This window comes from Notamacropus eugenii, chromosome 1 (genome assembly GCF_028372415.1).
Source record: "Notamacropus eugenii isolate mMacEug1 chromosome 1, mMacEug1.pri_v2, whole genome shotgun sequence".
NCBI classification, from domain to species: domain Eukaryota; kingdom Metazoa; phylum Chordata; class Mammalia; order Diprotodontia; family Macropodidae; genus Notamacropus; species Notamacropus eugenii.
The window spans coordinates 710,832,454-710,845,540 of record NC_092872.1 but is presented as its reverse complement, the minus strand read 5'-3'; the positions used below and the strand labels follow the sequence as shown (position 1 = coordinate 710,845,540).

The 13,087-nt window shown below is 44.0% G+C and overlaps 1 protein-coding gene and 1 long non-coding RNA gene across 5 annotated transcripts in view; one reads left to right on the top strand and one right to left on the bottom strand.

Moving 5' to 3' along the window:
• Positions 1–13,087, bottom strand: part of ZFHX3 (zinc finger homeobox 3) — a 306,829-nt gene that overhangs the window by 281,043 nt on the left and 12,699 nt on the right. The window lies entirely within an intron of this gene.
• On the top strand, positions 790–10,005 carry LOC140521447 (uncharacterized). Of its 2 annotated transcripts, XR_011972938.1 has the most exons (4): positions 790–897; positions 4,202–4,491; positions 5,329–5,504; positions 6,789–10,005. It is a non-coding gene; the product is annotated as an uncharacterized lncRNA (long non-coding RNA). The 2 variants fall into 2 exon arrangements; XR_011972937.1 differs by having other exon boundaries at positions 5,329–10,005.

Here is a 13,087-nt window from a genome sequence, read left to right as displayed (position 1 = left end):
ACCTGAACTGTTGCTCTACTGTAAACTTGTGTGTGGTGAGAGAGGACAGAGAGCCCTTGGAGTATTTACTCTCCCCCTTCCTGGACAGGCCCAAGTGTGCAGGGGAGCTATCTCCCTCCCACACAAGAGGCAGAGGGGTGGAAGCTCGAGCGGAGATTAGAAGCTGTTTCGAACTCAGTCTCTGCTCCAGGACCCTACCTTCCTGAGAATAAAAACAAAGACTTAAAAAAGAAAGGAAAGAAAGACAGAAAGAAAACTGTTCTCACTGACACAGTAACAGTGAGAAGGGAAAAAAAGGTGGCTTTAGGGTAGGAGGAGGGAGGAGCGAAGGAAGTGAACACTTTTTAAGGGAGAAATAGGCCATCTCATGTGAAAGCATTTAGTTGTTGAGGTTGGGAATTCTAAATCCTGGACTGAAATTGGCACATACTGCACAGAACTATCTGTCTTAATGAAAATACAAGGCCAAACCTCCCCTGGCCCTTGCCTCCTTCTCTTCCACCAAATCCATAAACACAAAATATTTACATAATCATCTTGCTAATATTCTAACAAAAAGGTTTCCATCATATTTTTTGCCTCTGAGGGAGTGAAAAAAATGGGAGGGTGGGCAGAGGAGTATGAAAGGCCACTCCTTTTACGGAAAGGGTCAGTGGACAATCCAGAAGAAATAAAACATTCCCAATTCCTGGGTAGCACATCCTATGAAGGCTGTTCCAAAACTGAGGTTCTGCCACAACCACAGGAAGTGATGACAGCGATTGTTCCAGCTGAGTCATCCATGTAAGGTTTACCTTAGGTCACACTAGGAAAAATCACTCTTTGTAACAATCAGAAATCAAGAGGTGGTCTGGTGCAACTGGTCTCGACTTCAGAAGAACTGGCTTTGTCCGACAAGTAAGTGCTGAGGCCCTGGCCCTGGCCCTGGGACTTAAACCATCCTCCTGAGAGTCAGCAGGCTCTCTGCTCCCCAGCCCCTTGCTACAGGCACTCAATCACCACCCTCCCTCACTCGGCCATTCATACCCCTGCCTACATCCCCCCTGGCCAAGTCCTCATTTGGCCATGCCGTTGGCTTGCTGCCATGATGGAAAACATCCCCCACACCAACACCTCCCAATGACTGAGGATGAGAGACTGAGGCCTGAGAGGAGAGGAAAAGAGGAAGAGAGAGAGGGAGAGAAGGAGGGAGGGAGAGAGGGAGAGAGACAGAGGGATGGGGGGGGGAGAGGGGGAGAGAGAGAGAGAGAGAGAGAGAGAGAGAGAAGAGAGAGAGAGAGAAGAGAGAGAGAGAGAGAGAGGAAGGGAGGGAGGGAGGAAGAGAGGGAGGGAGGGAGAGAGAGAGAATATCTCCAGCCATGGATCCTCTTCACCTTCCTACTACCTTTACTAACAACCCTCCCCATCCTCATTCAAATCAACTTAATCAAGTGGTCCTCCCCTGGTTTGTTAGCTACTTACCACCTACTCCTCAAATCTCAGATTCAGAAGCAGTTTCCAAAGCAAACTTTCTCCTGCTACTAGGAAACCATAATCATCTTTTCCTACTACTACTATTTCTTCTTCTTCTACTACTACTACTTGTCCTCCTCAAAGTTTCCCTCCCTCCAACCTTTTTGAATGTAGAGAAGCTCTCCTTTGGAGTCTTAGCCCTGGCCTCCCTCTTCATCACCCCTGCAAACCAACACACCAAGGCAAGGTAAAAATGAAGGAGTCACTCCTTACTTGCCACAGCCTTCCCAGATCCTCCCTGGGAGGCTACCCCTCATCAACTGTCTTCCATTCACTAGCTTACACCAGTCAGGTCCTTGATATTGCTATTCATTGACTTTTGGTCACTCTCCCTGATTTCTCAAGGACTTTGAGTCCCAGCTCATAGTTCTCCTCTCTGCCCAAACACCAAAACCCCTCAAACTTAGGGTCTTCCATAGTCACTGATGTCCTTTCAAATACTTATTTAGCTTATCAACCTCCACTCCCATACCTAGTCTCTTCCTCAGTCCTGAAAAGTGTTCACACCTGTCACCTCACCACCATCTGAACTAAAACACCTCCATGACCTTGCACTGGGAAACTTCCTTCTACAATCCTCTCTTTCTGCCTCATTTCTCCTAAGTCTACTTTTAGCCTTTACCCAAGCCTCCAGTCACTGCTATAAGCCCATTTCCACCCCACCAAAGTCCTGACCCTACAACTACAAATGGTCCTCCACCCTTGGCTGGCTCCCTTGTCCTTACCACTACTTAGGCTTTGACAATTCTCAATCCTATGTTTTGGCATTCTTTCCATTTGACCTTCTTTGTTATTCCTCCCATGCTACTGAATGAAATTATGAAAACACAGCTATTGGATCCTCTACAAAATCATAGTGTCTAATCTCACCTGGGTTCTCACTGTTGCACAACAATCTCTTTAGACTTCCCTGCTCCCTCTCTCCTATCCTCAAGGTGTTTCTGAGAGCTATCCAAATTCCGACTTTTCTGAGGAAAAGTCAACCACTGTGAACTCCTCCCCCCCCCCAGCTCCACCCCCCTGCAGCTCATGCACCTTCCACCCCATAATCTTCTCCTTTGTGCCAGAATCTGGATCTCTTGGCTTTTTTATTCTTTTCCTCTGTCAACATCAATCTCTCCCAGAGGAATTCTTCCTTTCTATAAACATCTAAGGTCTCCCTTAGCCTTTAAGAAAACAACAACACATAAGCTTCACAGACTCTGCCATCTCCTCAGGCTCTGTTTTCAGTGACAAACTCCTAGTCCTCTTCACCTGATGCCTCCACTGCCTTCCCATCCACCCATTACTCAGAGTCTGGCTCTCCACCCTCCACTCTACTGACACTGCTCTCTTAAAAGATTTTCTGCTCTCCAGACTGCTAATCCAATGGTCTTTTTTCATCCCTCAGTCTCTCTGACCTCTGCAGCTTCCAACACTGTGGATACTCTTCTCTCCTGCAAAAAACCCACTCCCTTGGCTTCTGAGACACTGTTCTCTCCCGGTTCTCCTATCTGTCTATCTGACTGGTCCTCAGATGGAGCGTCCTTCATCTCTTGCTCCCTGAGGGGACCCCAAAAACTCTGTTCAAGGGCCTCTCTACAGATCTAAGAATCATAGACTCAGACATAGCCAGGACCTGAAAGATCATCCAGTTCAGTCCCACCTTCTTTCAGATAGGAAGACTGAGACCCAGAGATATTAAGCAACTTGACCACTAAGGTGACAGGTGACATTCAGTTATGTCCAACTCTACGACCCCATAGAGCAGAGCATGCCAATGTTGTCCACGTGAGATTTTTTTTTTTTTTGGCAGGGATACTGGAGTGGTTTGCCATTTCTTTCTCCAGTGGATTAAGGCAAACAGAAGTTAAGTGACTTGCCAAGGTCACACAGCTAGGAAATGTCTGAGGCTGGATTTGAATTCAAGTCTTTTTGACTCTAGATCCTGGATCTAGGTGCCTCAAGATGACAGTAAATCCACATTCAAACCCAAGTGGTTGGACTCCACACCTAATCACTTTTGCCACTGAACTATGCCATTTTCTCTGATTCTAATCAGTTCCTGAGGGGTTCAACTATCTCAATATATGTAACTCTGAGGCAGCTAGGTGGCACAGTGCACAGAGTGCCAGGCCTGGAATCAGGAAGACTCATGTTCCTGAGTTTAAATCTAACCTCAGACACTTCCTAACTGTGTGACCCTGGGCAAGTCACTTAACCCTGTTTGCCTCAGTTTCCTCATCTATAAAAAGAGCTGGAGAAGGGAATGGCAAACCACTCCAGAATCTTTGCCAAGAAAATCCCAAATGGGATCACAAAGAGTTGGACGTAACTGAAAACAACAACAATCTATGTATCTCTCCCAAATTCTATCCCTGCCCTTCCATCTTGCTTCTGTGGGTTCTGCCTGAAAGTCCCATCAGAACCTCAAAATCGCCATGTCCAAAAGTGAACTCCTCTTCCTCTTAAATATGTCCCTCTTCCAAGGGAGACATGATTCTCCAAGTCACACAGGTTGCTAACCTCAGAAATGGCCCAGATTCTACCTTCTCCTTCACTCCCAACGTTCAGCCGCTGGCCTAGTCAGTTCTACTTTTAACACGGGGGTAGGACAATGTGGCATTCAGAGTCACAGGACCTGGGTTCTTATTTCAGCTGTTAATTATACCTGAATGACCAACGCTGACCATGTCATCTCACCCTCCAGTGCCTCAGTTTCCTCCTCTGTAAAATGAGGGGACTGACCCAGATGACCTCGAAGATTCCTTCCGGTTCCAAATCCATGATCCCAGGACTTCTCCCCAGTCTCCTCTCCACTCACATAGCCACCTCTCTAATTCCGACCCTCATCACTCATCTTCTGGACCACTGTGATCACCTGGCCTCTCTATTTGTTCTCTCCTCTCTCCAACCTGCCCTCCACATGCTGCTAAAATGATCAGAGCTACCAGTCCACATTGATCACAGTCCCACTCAAACTTTCTGTGACTCCATCAGGTGAGTTCTATAGCCTGGCTCCAGCCAGGTTCATATCACATTACCTGCCTTCATAAGGTCTATGTTTTCATCCCACTGGCCTACTAGCTGTGAGCTTAACTTTGCATAAAGTCTGTCCCTATACCGTATGTCCCCCAAGTGTTTTAGCCACACTGCCTCCACATCTCTGTTTCTCAGAATCCTTCTCTATCTTCACGATTCAGCTCAGGTGCCACCTCTTCTAAAAAGTTTTCCTTGACATCCCCAGTTGTTAGCTTCATGCTCACCCCCTTCTTAAATTACCCATCTGTTTACATATATTTATATATAAATATGGTATTTCCCTCAGTTGAATAGAAAGTCCTTGAGGACAGAAGGACTATTTGGGGGTGGGGGTGGGAGTTGGCTTTTTTATCCAAGTGTCTAGCACAGTGCCTTGAACATAGTAGGCCCATAACAAATGTGATAAATTGAAATAACTGTACAACTCTGGGAAAATCACCTCATCACTCTTAATACTTTATTTCCTAATCTGTGAAATGGACATACTGTCATTTGCAATGCTTACCTCACCAAACTATTGAGAGAAAAGTGTTTTGTAAACCTGAAAGCTCCATAAGAAAGTTCACCATGAAATTACTCCATTAACAACTAGAAATGATAGTTTGTGAAGTATGCTTATGGACCAAATGCCTCCTATATAGCTCATAGACAGTGCTCTACATTCCACATATTGACTTGCTCCCCATAATCCCACCAATCAGTAGTATAAATATTTTTATTGCCATGTTGGGGATGGAGGTCTCGCACTGTTCTCTTGACTCAAACCCAAATCTTCTATTTCCACTCCGCTTCTAGAACATGGCAGCGACAAGAGATGTCAGAGATCACCTAATCCAATCCTCATTTTTAGAAAGGATGAAAGGAAGGCTTTGAAAAAGAGAAATGACTTGGCAAAGGTCACAAATCTTATCAGCAGATCTGACTTAGGTGCCACGGAAGCAATTTGTTCTATCACGTATCACTTTAAACAGGTGCGTGCTTTGGGCCTTGGACAGAGTTTGTCGGTGTGGTGGTTTTTATCATGTAAAGATTTTTGCTGTGAATGGTATTGACAAAACCAGTTTGTATGGATATTCTCCAAGTAACCATAGTCTTGCCACTACAGGGCCAGTCATTCCATCAACAAGCATGTTCTAAGTGCTCACTATGTGCTAAGCTTTAATGGTATACCCACTTTATCTAACTCTTGGGGCTGCTGGGAAAATCAAATGAGAATGTATGGAAATCCTTCTTCCAAAGTGATTCTTCTGACCTCTAATTAGCCCCATCCAGCCTATGGTGCTTTTGGCCCATTGAAAAGATTCCTGGGAATGTTCAGTGAAACTATAGGGGCAGAGGGGGAGAAGGGCTCTGAAAACTTTGGCTCAGTGAGAACTGATCCCACTGTTTTCCATGTCTACTTTAAAAGTTGAGGGGAATGGAGAGAAAGGGGAAAACTCTGCTCTCTACATCGTCCCCAGTGAATTGACGGCCAAGTTTCAGCACAAAGTACGTCCGTACAGCCATGTTTTAAAACTAAGGGAAAATGGAATTGAAAGTGACTAGCTGGGAGGGCCTCAAGGGCGGCTCAGGTGCGATGTGAGTATGACCTGTCTGTCTGTAACCTGACTCCTCTAATCAAGGACTCAAACTGAAAAAAGCAAGGCTCGGAGTTGTTCTTTTTTTTTTCATGCCAAACCCAGAGAGAAAGGCCTCGATGGCTTGCTCCCCTCTCCTGCTATAGGCCCGGGCACAGGCAAAGGCTAGAAGCCCCAAAGGGTGGGGATCTGCCCATTCCCCATGGGGACGGAAGAATGGCAAAGAACAGAGCAAAAGCATTAGGGGCACTGGGCAGCCGGGAGAGAAGAGCCCCTTCTAAGGCTGGCAAGGAGGCAAAGGCTGAAGGTGGTGGGGGGAGGCACATGATAATTAACTCAGCAAGTTGATAGTATTTGCATATAAATGCCGACACAAATCACTACAAACAAGCTAGGACAAGCCAGGCCTATTAGCATATACAAGACAGCCTTCCGTGGCCCCTTTAGGTGGGTCACTGCGAGAAGCAGTTCACTTCGGAAGGCTCTCCACCAATGGCCTTGGGGCTGGGGGATGGAGGGGGGAGGGGAGAGGAAGAGGAGGAGAGACGATGGGGTACACGGAAATGGGTCTGATTCAAACCCTTTCCCCACCAAATCCAATGGCAGGATCTCGACAAGCTGGCTTTCTTCCCAGCTCACTGGGGAGAGCGGAGCAACAGTTCAGATTTTCTTTTAAAGGTACAGGGCAGAAAGGGCAGTGGAGTCAGAAGGAGCCACCGTGGAGGTGAGAAGCCTCCAGCAGCCATCCAAAGAGAAGAAGGAAGGCAGGGCACTGGCTCAGAAAGACAGCTTGGACGAGCCCGAGGGAGCAGTGGCGGGATCTATCGGGCGACAGCCGAACAGCAGAGTCCAGTCCCACGTTAGCGTTCCGGCTTCCCCCTGGCTAGTCCCTCCCACATAGACATGTTCTCGGCCAAGCCCACAGGAGCTGCAGCACCAGGCTGGGAAGGACCCCTTCTGCACGGTGATCTCTAGACTCCTCCGCTACCGGAGAGTTCTTTATTTTTGTCTTGGCTGAGGATATTCTGACCCCAAAGTTCTGAATCTGGGGTCTACAAATTCCTTCTCCCCCAAGTGTTTATAGATAGACTTCCCCGCCCCCACTATCCCCTACATTTAAGATAGTGAAATCTTTTACATGCAAATGTAAACCTTATGGAACCCTCACATGTTGTGCAGGTACAGTTGGTGAAACACATCATTTAAAGGGCACTTGAAAGAATTCACTTGTCCCTAGGTGCCAAGTAATACCAGTTGAGAACCTCACAGAGACAAAGAGACCAAGTTTTAAAGCAGGTTTTATTTAAGCACTGACCTCTGGTTGATAATACAGTCAGACACATACCCCAGCCCCTTAATAGTGAGTGCATCCAAGAGTTGTCCTGCAGCCTTCATGATAATGCAGATGTTCCACAGAATAACTAGCAGGCTGCCTCAAAGAAAGGAAAAAACCACCCGGCATGCTGAGGGTACATTAAGAACCAAGGCCCGTAGCCAAAGAGTGTTTTAGAAAGTGGAGCCTGAGACAGTGGAAAGAGAGAGGGTTGGATTTTTTTTTTAAAGCAGTTAAGGAAAAATGTTTTTTAAAATGTTGCTGAAAGGGCAACATAGCTGTTCTTTGGAATGCTTGTACAGACAAGGTATTAAGGAGAATGAGATTCAGGACAGGCTTCAGATCTCTTAGAGGTACAGGAGGTGAGAAAGTACTTGGGAAGCTAGTCTAGGTCTAAGTAGGCACATATGCTCAATGACTGTTTATGAATTTCTATCAAAAGAAATGAAGAAAAGCTAAAAAAAAAACCCTCCCTTTTCCAAAACAGCTTGAGTACACACACTCTCTAAATAGAGAGTAATGGAGAGGGCCCAAAACCAAACACCAAACAAAGCCTCTATCTTTTACTAAATGAGCCTGTCAATCCAGTAATTCCCATCAACAGATTCAGGAGGGAAGATATACAGCCTGCCTTTAACTTCAATCCGATGTTATTGAAATAAAAATAAGACAAATATAAAGAAGTGAACACACACACAAAGTGGCACCCAGCATTCAAAGTCTCCAAAACCCTGCTGGCGTAATGAGAGCCTCAGGAAAAAAAATTTTTTTTCCTACTCTCAGGTTACCCGTTAGTAGTATTCCTACTCACTCCAGTCCCAAAATACTGCCTACCTTGGAAGATGTGCAGAAATTTGGTCCCTCTTTCCCATCAATTTTACACCCTCACCCCAAATTTCTAATTTCTCCTTCAAAACACTCCTATGGTGTATATTAGAAGTCAAAGTGGTCATTAACCTTTGTCTACAGAAAGTCAGAAGAAGCAAAAAAAAGTGGGCAGGGGGCAGATTTCACTATCAGAATGACCAGGTTTGTGGCAGAAACACTTTTGAGAGAGTGTGAAATCAGCAGCAGATAAAAAATGCCACTGTGCAATATTTTAATAAGCCTGTTTTCTTAGTTCTAGTCATTTTCCTTCAAGATAATCCCCCCCCCAAACTGTAGCTTCCTCCATCTCCCTGTTCCCCAGGAGACATTTGAAAGTTAAAGGCAAGATAATAGTTTAAGAAAGCCAGTAATGCCATTATAGAAATAAATATCCTTTTCCCAAGTAAAGTCAGAATAAAAGTAGAGAAACATCACTGGCTTTGACTTAGGTGGCCACAAGGCCTCTTGAACCTGTTTTTGTCAGAGGCCAGGGGTCCCCTCCCACCTTAGTAGTTGCCTTAATAGCCCTATTAGGGGACTAGGAACTACACTGATGGAGAAGCTGATGGAGGGAGCCCAGAGAAGGGGGGGCACAGAGATCTTGGAGGCAACCTACCTGCTAACGACAAAACCCCAGGAATAAGCAACTCCACAATGTGAGATGCCCAAGAGACAAAAGGATATGGAAGGCCTCTTTGGAGAGGCTCACATCAAACTCTCCATTCATTAATCCGCCTGTTTACACTACTGAATAGTGACCATCCCTTGGGAATGGAGAGGAGGTGTTACGTAAAAGGGAGATGCTCCCTAGAATCCTCAACAGATCAGTTGCACGAATTCAAGGACAAACTGAAGGTATTTTGCTAAGAGATTCTCCCCTCTCTCCCCCCAAGATGAAACAAAACAAGTGTCAGGACCTTGCTGCCACAGAGCAGGGTCCTGAGACCCCCTCTATCACATTTTCATGCCTCCAAAAATATTCCTCATATCTCTCACAAGCAAGAGATTTCAAGGAGGTTGTTTTTAAATGACAAGAGAGAGGCAGAGATAACCACTGAAGATTTTTAAAAGGATAGGAAAAATATCCACAAAAAGGTCATCACAACACTTAATTATCACTAGAATATTTCTAAGCCCAGCCCATGACCCAAAGCTGATTACATGTTTTGTGGAATTCACTATTGTAGACTCATTGTAACACACCCTCAGTCCCTGTCCATAAGATGGTCACCTGCCATACTTAAAGAAACAAAACCAACTTAACCACATTTGGTTCCTTGTGTTCCTATCAAGAGGGTTTTGAAAGCTAATAACAAGTAATGCTGCTGTGGAGAGCATTAAGGATTGCAAAATACATTGTCTCACTTGATTCTCCACAAACCTGGGAGGCAGTTACAATGGTCGGGCCCTATAGGAGATGTGGTGCTTGCCCTTGTGTGTTTGGCAAAGTAACAATCTCACTGAGTCTGTTACAGTTGCAAATTGTAACCTCAGAGTGTTGGGTTAGGTGATCTCAAGGGTCTGTTCCAGTCCCTACAATCTAGAATTCTACTCCAGGTATTCTACAGATAAACCTGCATCTGTCCCCACACCCAGGATGACTGCCCCAGATTACTGACTGTTTATCAATTTCAGTGGCCCAAGAAGATAAGCTCTTGCTCACTGTGGGCACTCAAATAAAATATGTGACCCATCGAGACTGGCTCCTGACAGACAATGTCCGCTTTTGATCTCCATGCCCAGATTTGCTAGAAGAACACTGGGCGATCAACTCTTTCTATCCAGTAAGCATTTAGTAAGTGTCTATTATGTGCCAGGCACTGAAAAGCTGAAGACAAGAAAAATGCCTGGCATGGTCCCTTCCCTCAAGGTGGGGAAAACAGTATGTACACAAAGATAAATTAATAGAAATACAAAATGATCTGGGAATGAAATAAGGATCACAACTCACTGGAAGGCCACCAGGGGGGAAAAACTGATGTAGAAAGTAGCACTTAATTAGGCCTTATCCCTTGGGACTTGGGGGTAGCAGTCCCAGGTTATAAAGTAATATTGAAAATATAATTGTTAACAATAACCATGATCAAACTGGGTAGGCAAAATCATTAGGACATGAAAAGACACCTACATTTAAAAAATTAATAACGGGTCCTCGTCCCTCACATGTACTTTAACCCAGTCTTCAAAATTAAAATAGAAGTCACAAGGTTTAACAGAGACTGGACAAGTTTAAAAGGAAGTAATGTGAACGTCAGCTAAAAATACAAATTTCTTGAGGCCACTGATGTTCAATTCAACTCAAACATTTAATTTACTGAGCCCTACCAATATGCAAAATGGATAAGAAGATATCATACCAGCCCTAGAGAAATTTACAGGCTAGTAGGGAACGATACATACATAGATAACAGTAACATATAATGAACACAAGCATGCTAGTAAATTATAAAACAAAAGTGCTTTGTGATGGCGAGGGGAGAGAGGATGCTACAGACTGGTGAACAGATTCAGGGAAGATGTGGGGGGGGGGGCCTCTGAGGGGATGGGCAGGAATTCAGCAGGTAAAGAGAGAGAGGGAGGACACTCTAGGCCTAGGAAGCACTGTGATCAAAGCACAGAGATGGGAAAGGGACAGGAAGTATTTGATGGACCGAGGAGGCCAGGCCCAGAGCAAAGGAAGTAAGGTTAGGGTGGGCAGTCGCCAGATTGTGAATGATCTTGAATGTAAGACAGGTGAGTTTCAATTTTACTTAGCAGACATTAGTCAATTAAGATTGTTTATGCCGAGCTATGACACAATCCAATCTATGCATAAGGAAGATACTCGACAACAAATACATATTATAATGTTTACCAAGGAGACGCACTAGCTTAAATTTCTTCAAATCAACTGCCCCCACCCCTCTTCTCTGAGACCAGTTCTAAACTGAGAAAATTAAGCTAAGACATTTGGCTTCCTAACTAATAAAATGCTCCTACTCCCCTCTGTCCAGAACAACTTGAGCAATTCCAGAGGATTTTCTAAAATCTCACATGATGGCTTTGATATTTTTCAAATAGGATGCAGCCACTGAAATTCTGCAAACACAGGAGCTTCTCAGGCAAAGGAATGCTTCAGTATCAAGTGTACTTTCAGGTGTTCACAGGTCCAAAAGCTGAGATACTAGGGTGAGACTAGGGGCCAGGGCACCCTAAGAAAAAGGCTGCTGCCATCCCAAAGCTGAAATGGAAACATCAGAAGGTAACTTCCCAGCATTTCGCAGACACTTATTCTAATGAACTGGGAACTCCGAAGGCTTTGTTCCCACCTTGTGTGGGCTACTATTAGTATTCCAAATGGGCAAGATGAAAAGTGAAATTTCTAACTAGCTCCTGGCGACTGCATGTCCAAGGAAGGCAGTGCAATTGGTAGATCGAACATCACATGTAATTAACAGACAATCGTGGGGAAGAACTTCAAAGCATGTTTGGGACGACTCTGGAAGTTCCTTGAGGCCAAGGTCTGTCTTATTCATCTTGTCTCAGGGCTCAGCATCAGGCACGACAGGGTCCTGCATACCTTCTGTGTTTAATCATAAAACAACTCAACTTCACTAATCAAACAGATGGTGGGTGAAACCTTTATTTTATTATTATATTTCCCTCCTGTGATATTTTAGCATTCATTTGTTTGAATTCACTAAAGCAAAGGGGGGGAGTAAAAAGAAAATGAATACTTCGGGGTTTTGTTTCTATGAAACTACAGAAATTTAGACGCTGGTGTGGATATGGCCAATGTTTTCTTAACCATTCTCAGTCAATAAAAATATTCTCAGGGTAATTCAGAAATAAATGGCGGTTTTCTCAGATACAAATTACACCATTAAAAAAAAATGTTCTAAGAGTGAATTATAACATCCATGTATATTTATACATATTTTATATTTTTATCTATAATAAAAGAATAAAAACAGATTTCAAGGTGCTTTCAATTCCTCTTGATTCCAAAGGAGCTAAGTTTAGAAATGCTTACTTCTTTCTTTGTAACCCACTGTTACTTAAGACTAGTTGTATAATTAGAGAGAAGTACAAAGTGTGGACCTAGACCATTTGAGGACTGATACTTTTAGCAGGCTAACGAAGGGAGACTAAATTATATTTCTATCTTTCCCAGAACCAAGCACAATTCTGTGTGTGTATATGCATATACCTACATATATATATATATATATATATATATATATATATATATATATATATAAAAGTACTTTAAAAAAAGAGGGGGAAAGAAAACCATGAACAAAGCAGTTGTTGGTTGAATGAATGAATGCAAAGACCACTTAGAACTGTTATTTAGGGAGAAATAGCTTTTAAGAGTTCCTGGCACATCATCTAAAAGTGTGCCATGAGGGACTCACTCCTAAAAAAAAACAAGAACATCTGTAGACTTTCATACATATCCATCTTTTAAAAATCTGGGACATTTAGAAATAACAAGACACATCTTGTACCCACCAGTCCCAAGCTTTCACTGGGATAAAAAAATCAATTCACTCTCTGAGTTTCCACAACAAAGAATACCAGGTTGCTACAGAGGTCTATCTCCAAATACTTTAGAAGGCCTATCAGAGTCTTTCCTGCTGCTGTACATGGTTCCATCATCTCCACGCTAAACTATTGGAACTCCTGCCTTGTAGGGTTTCCCTTGAAACTTATCCAGAAACCACAGCAGTTAAAAGAACATGAGAGTTTGACACCTTCTGAATTCAAGAATGAAGGGACCCCAGGGACCAACTCT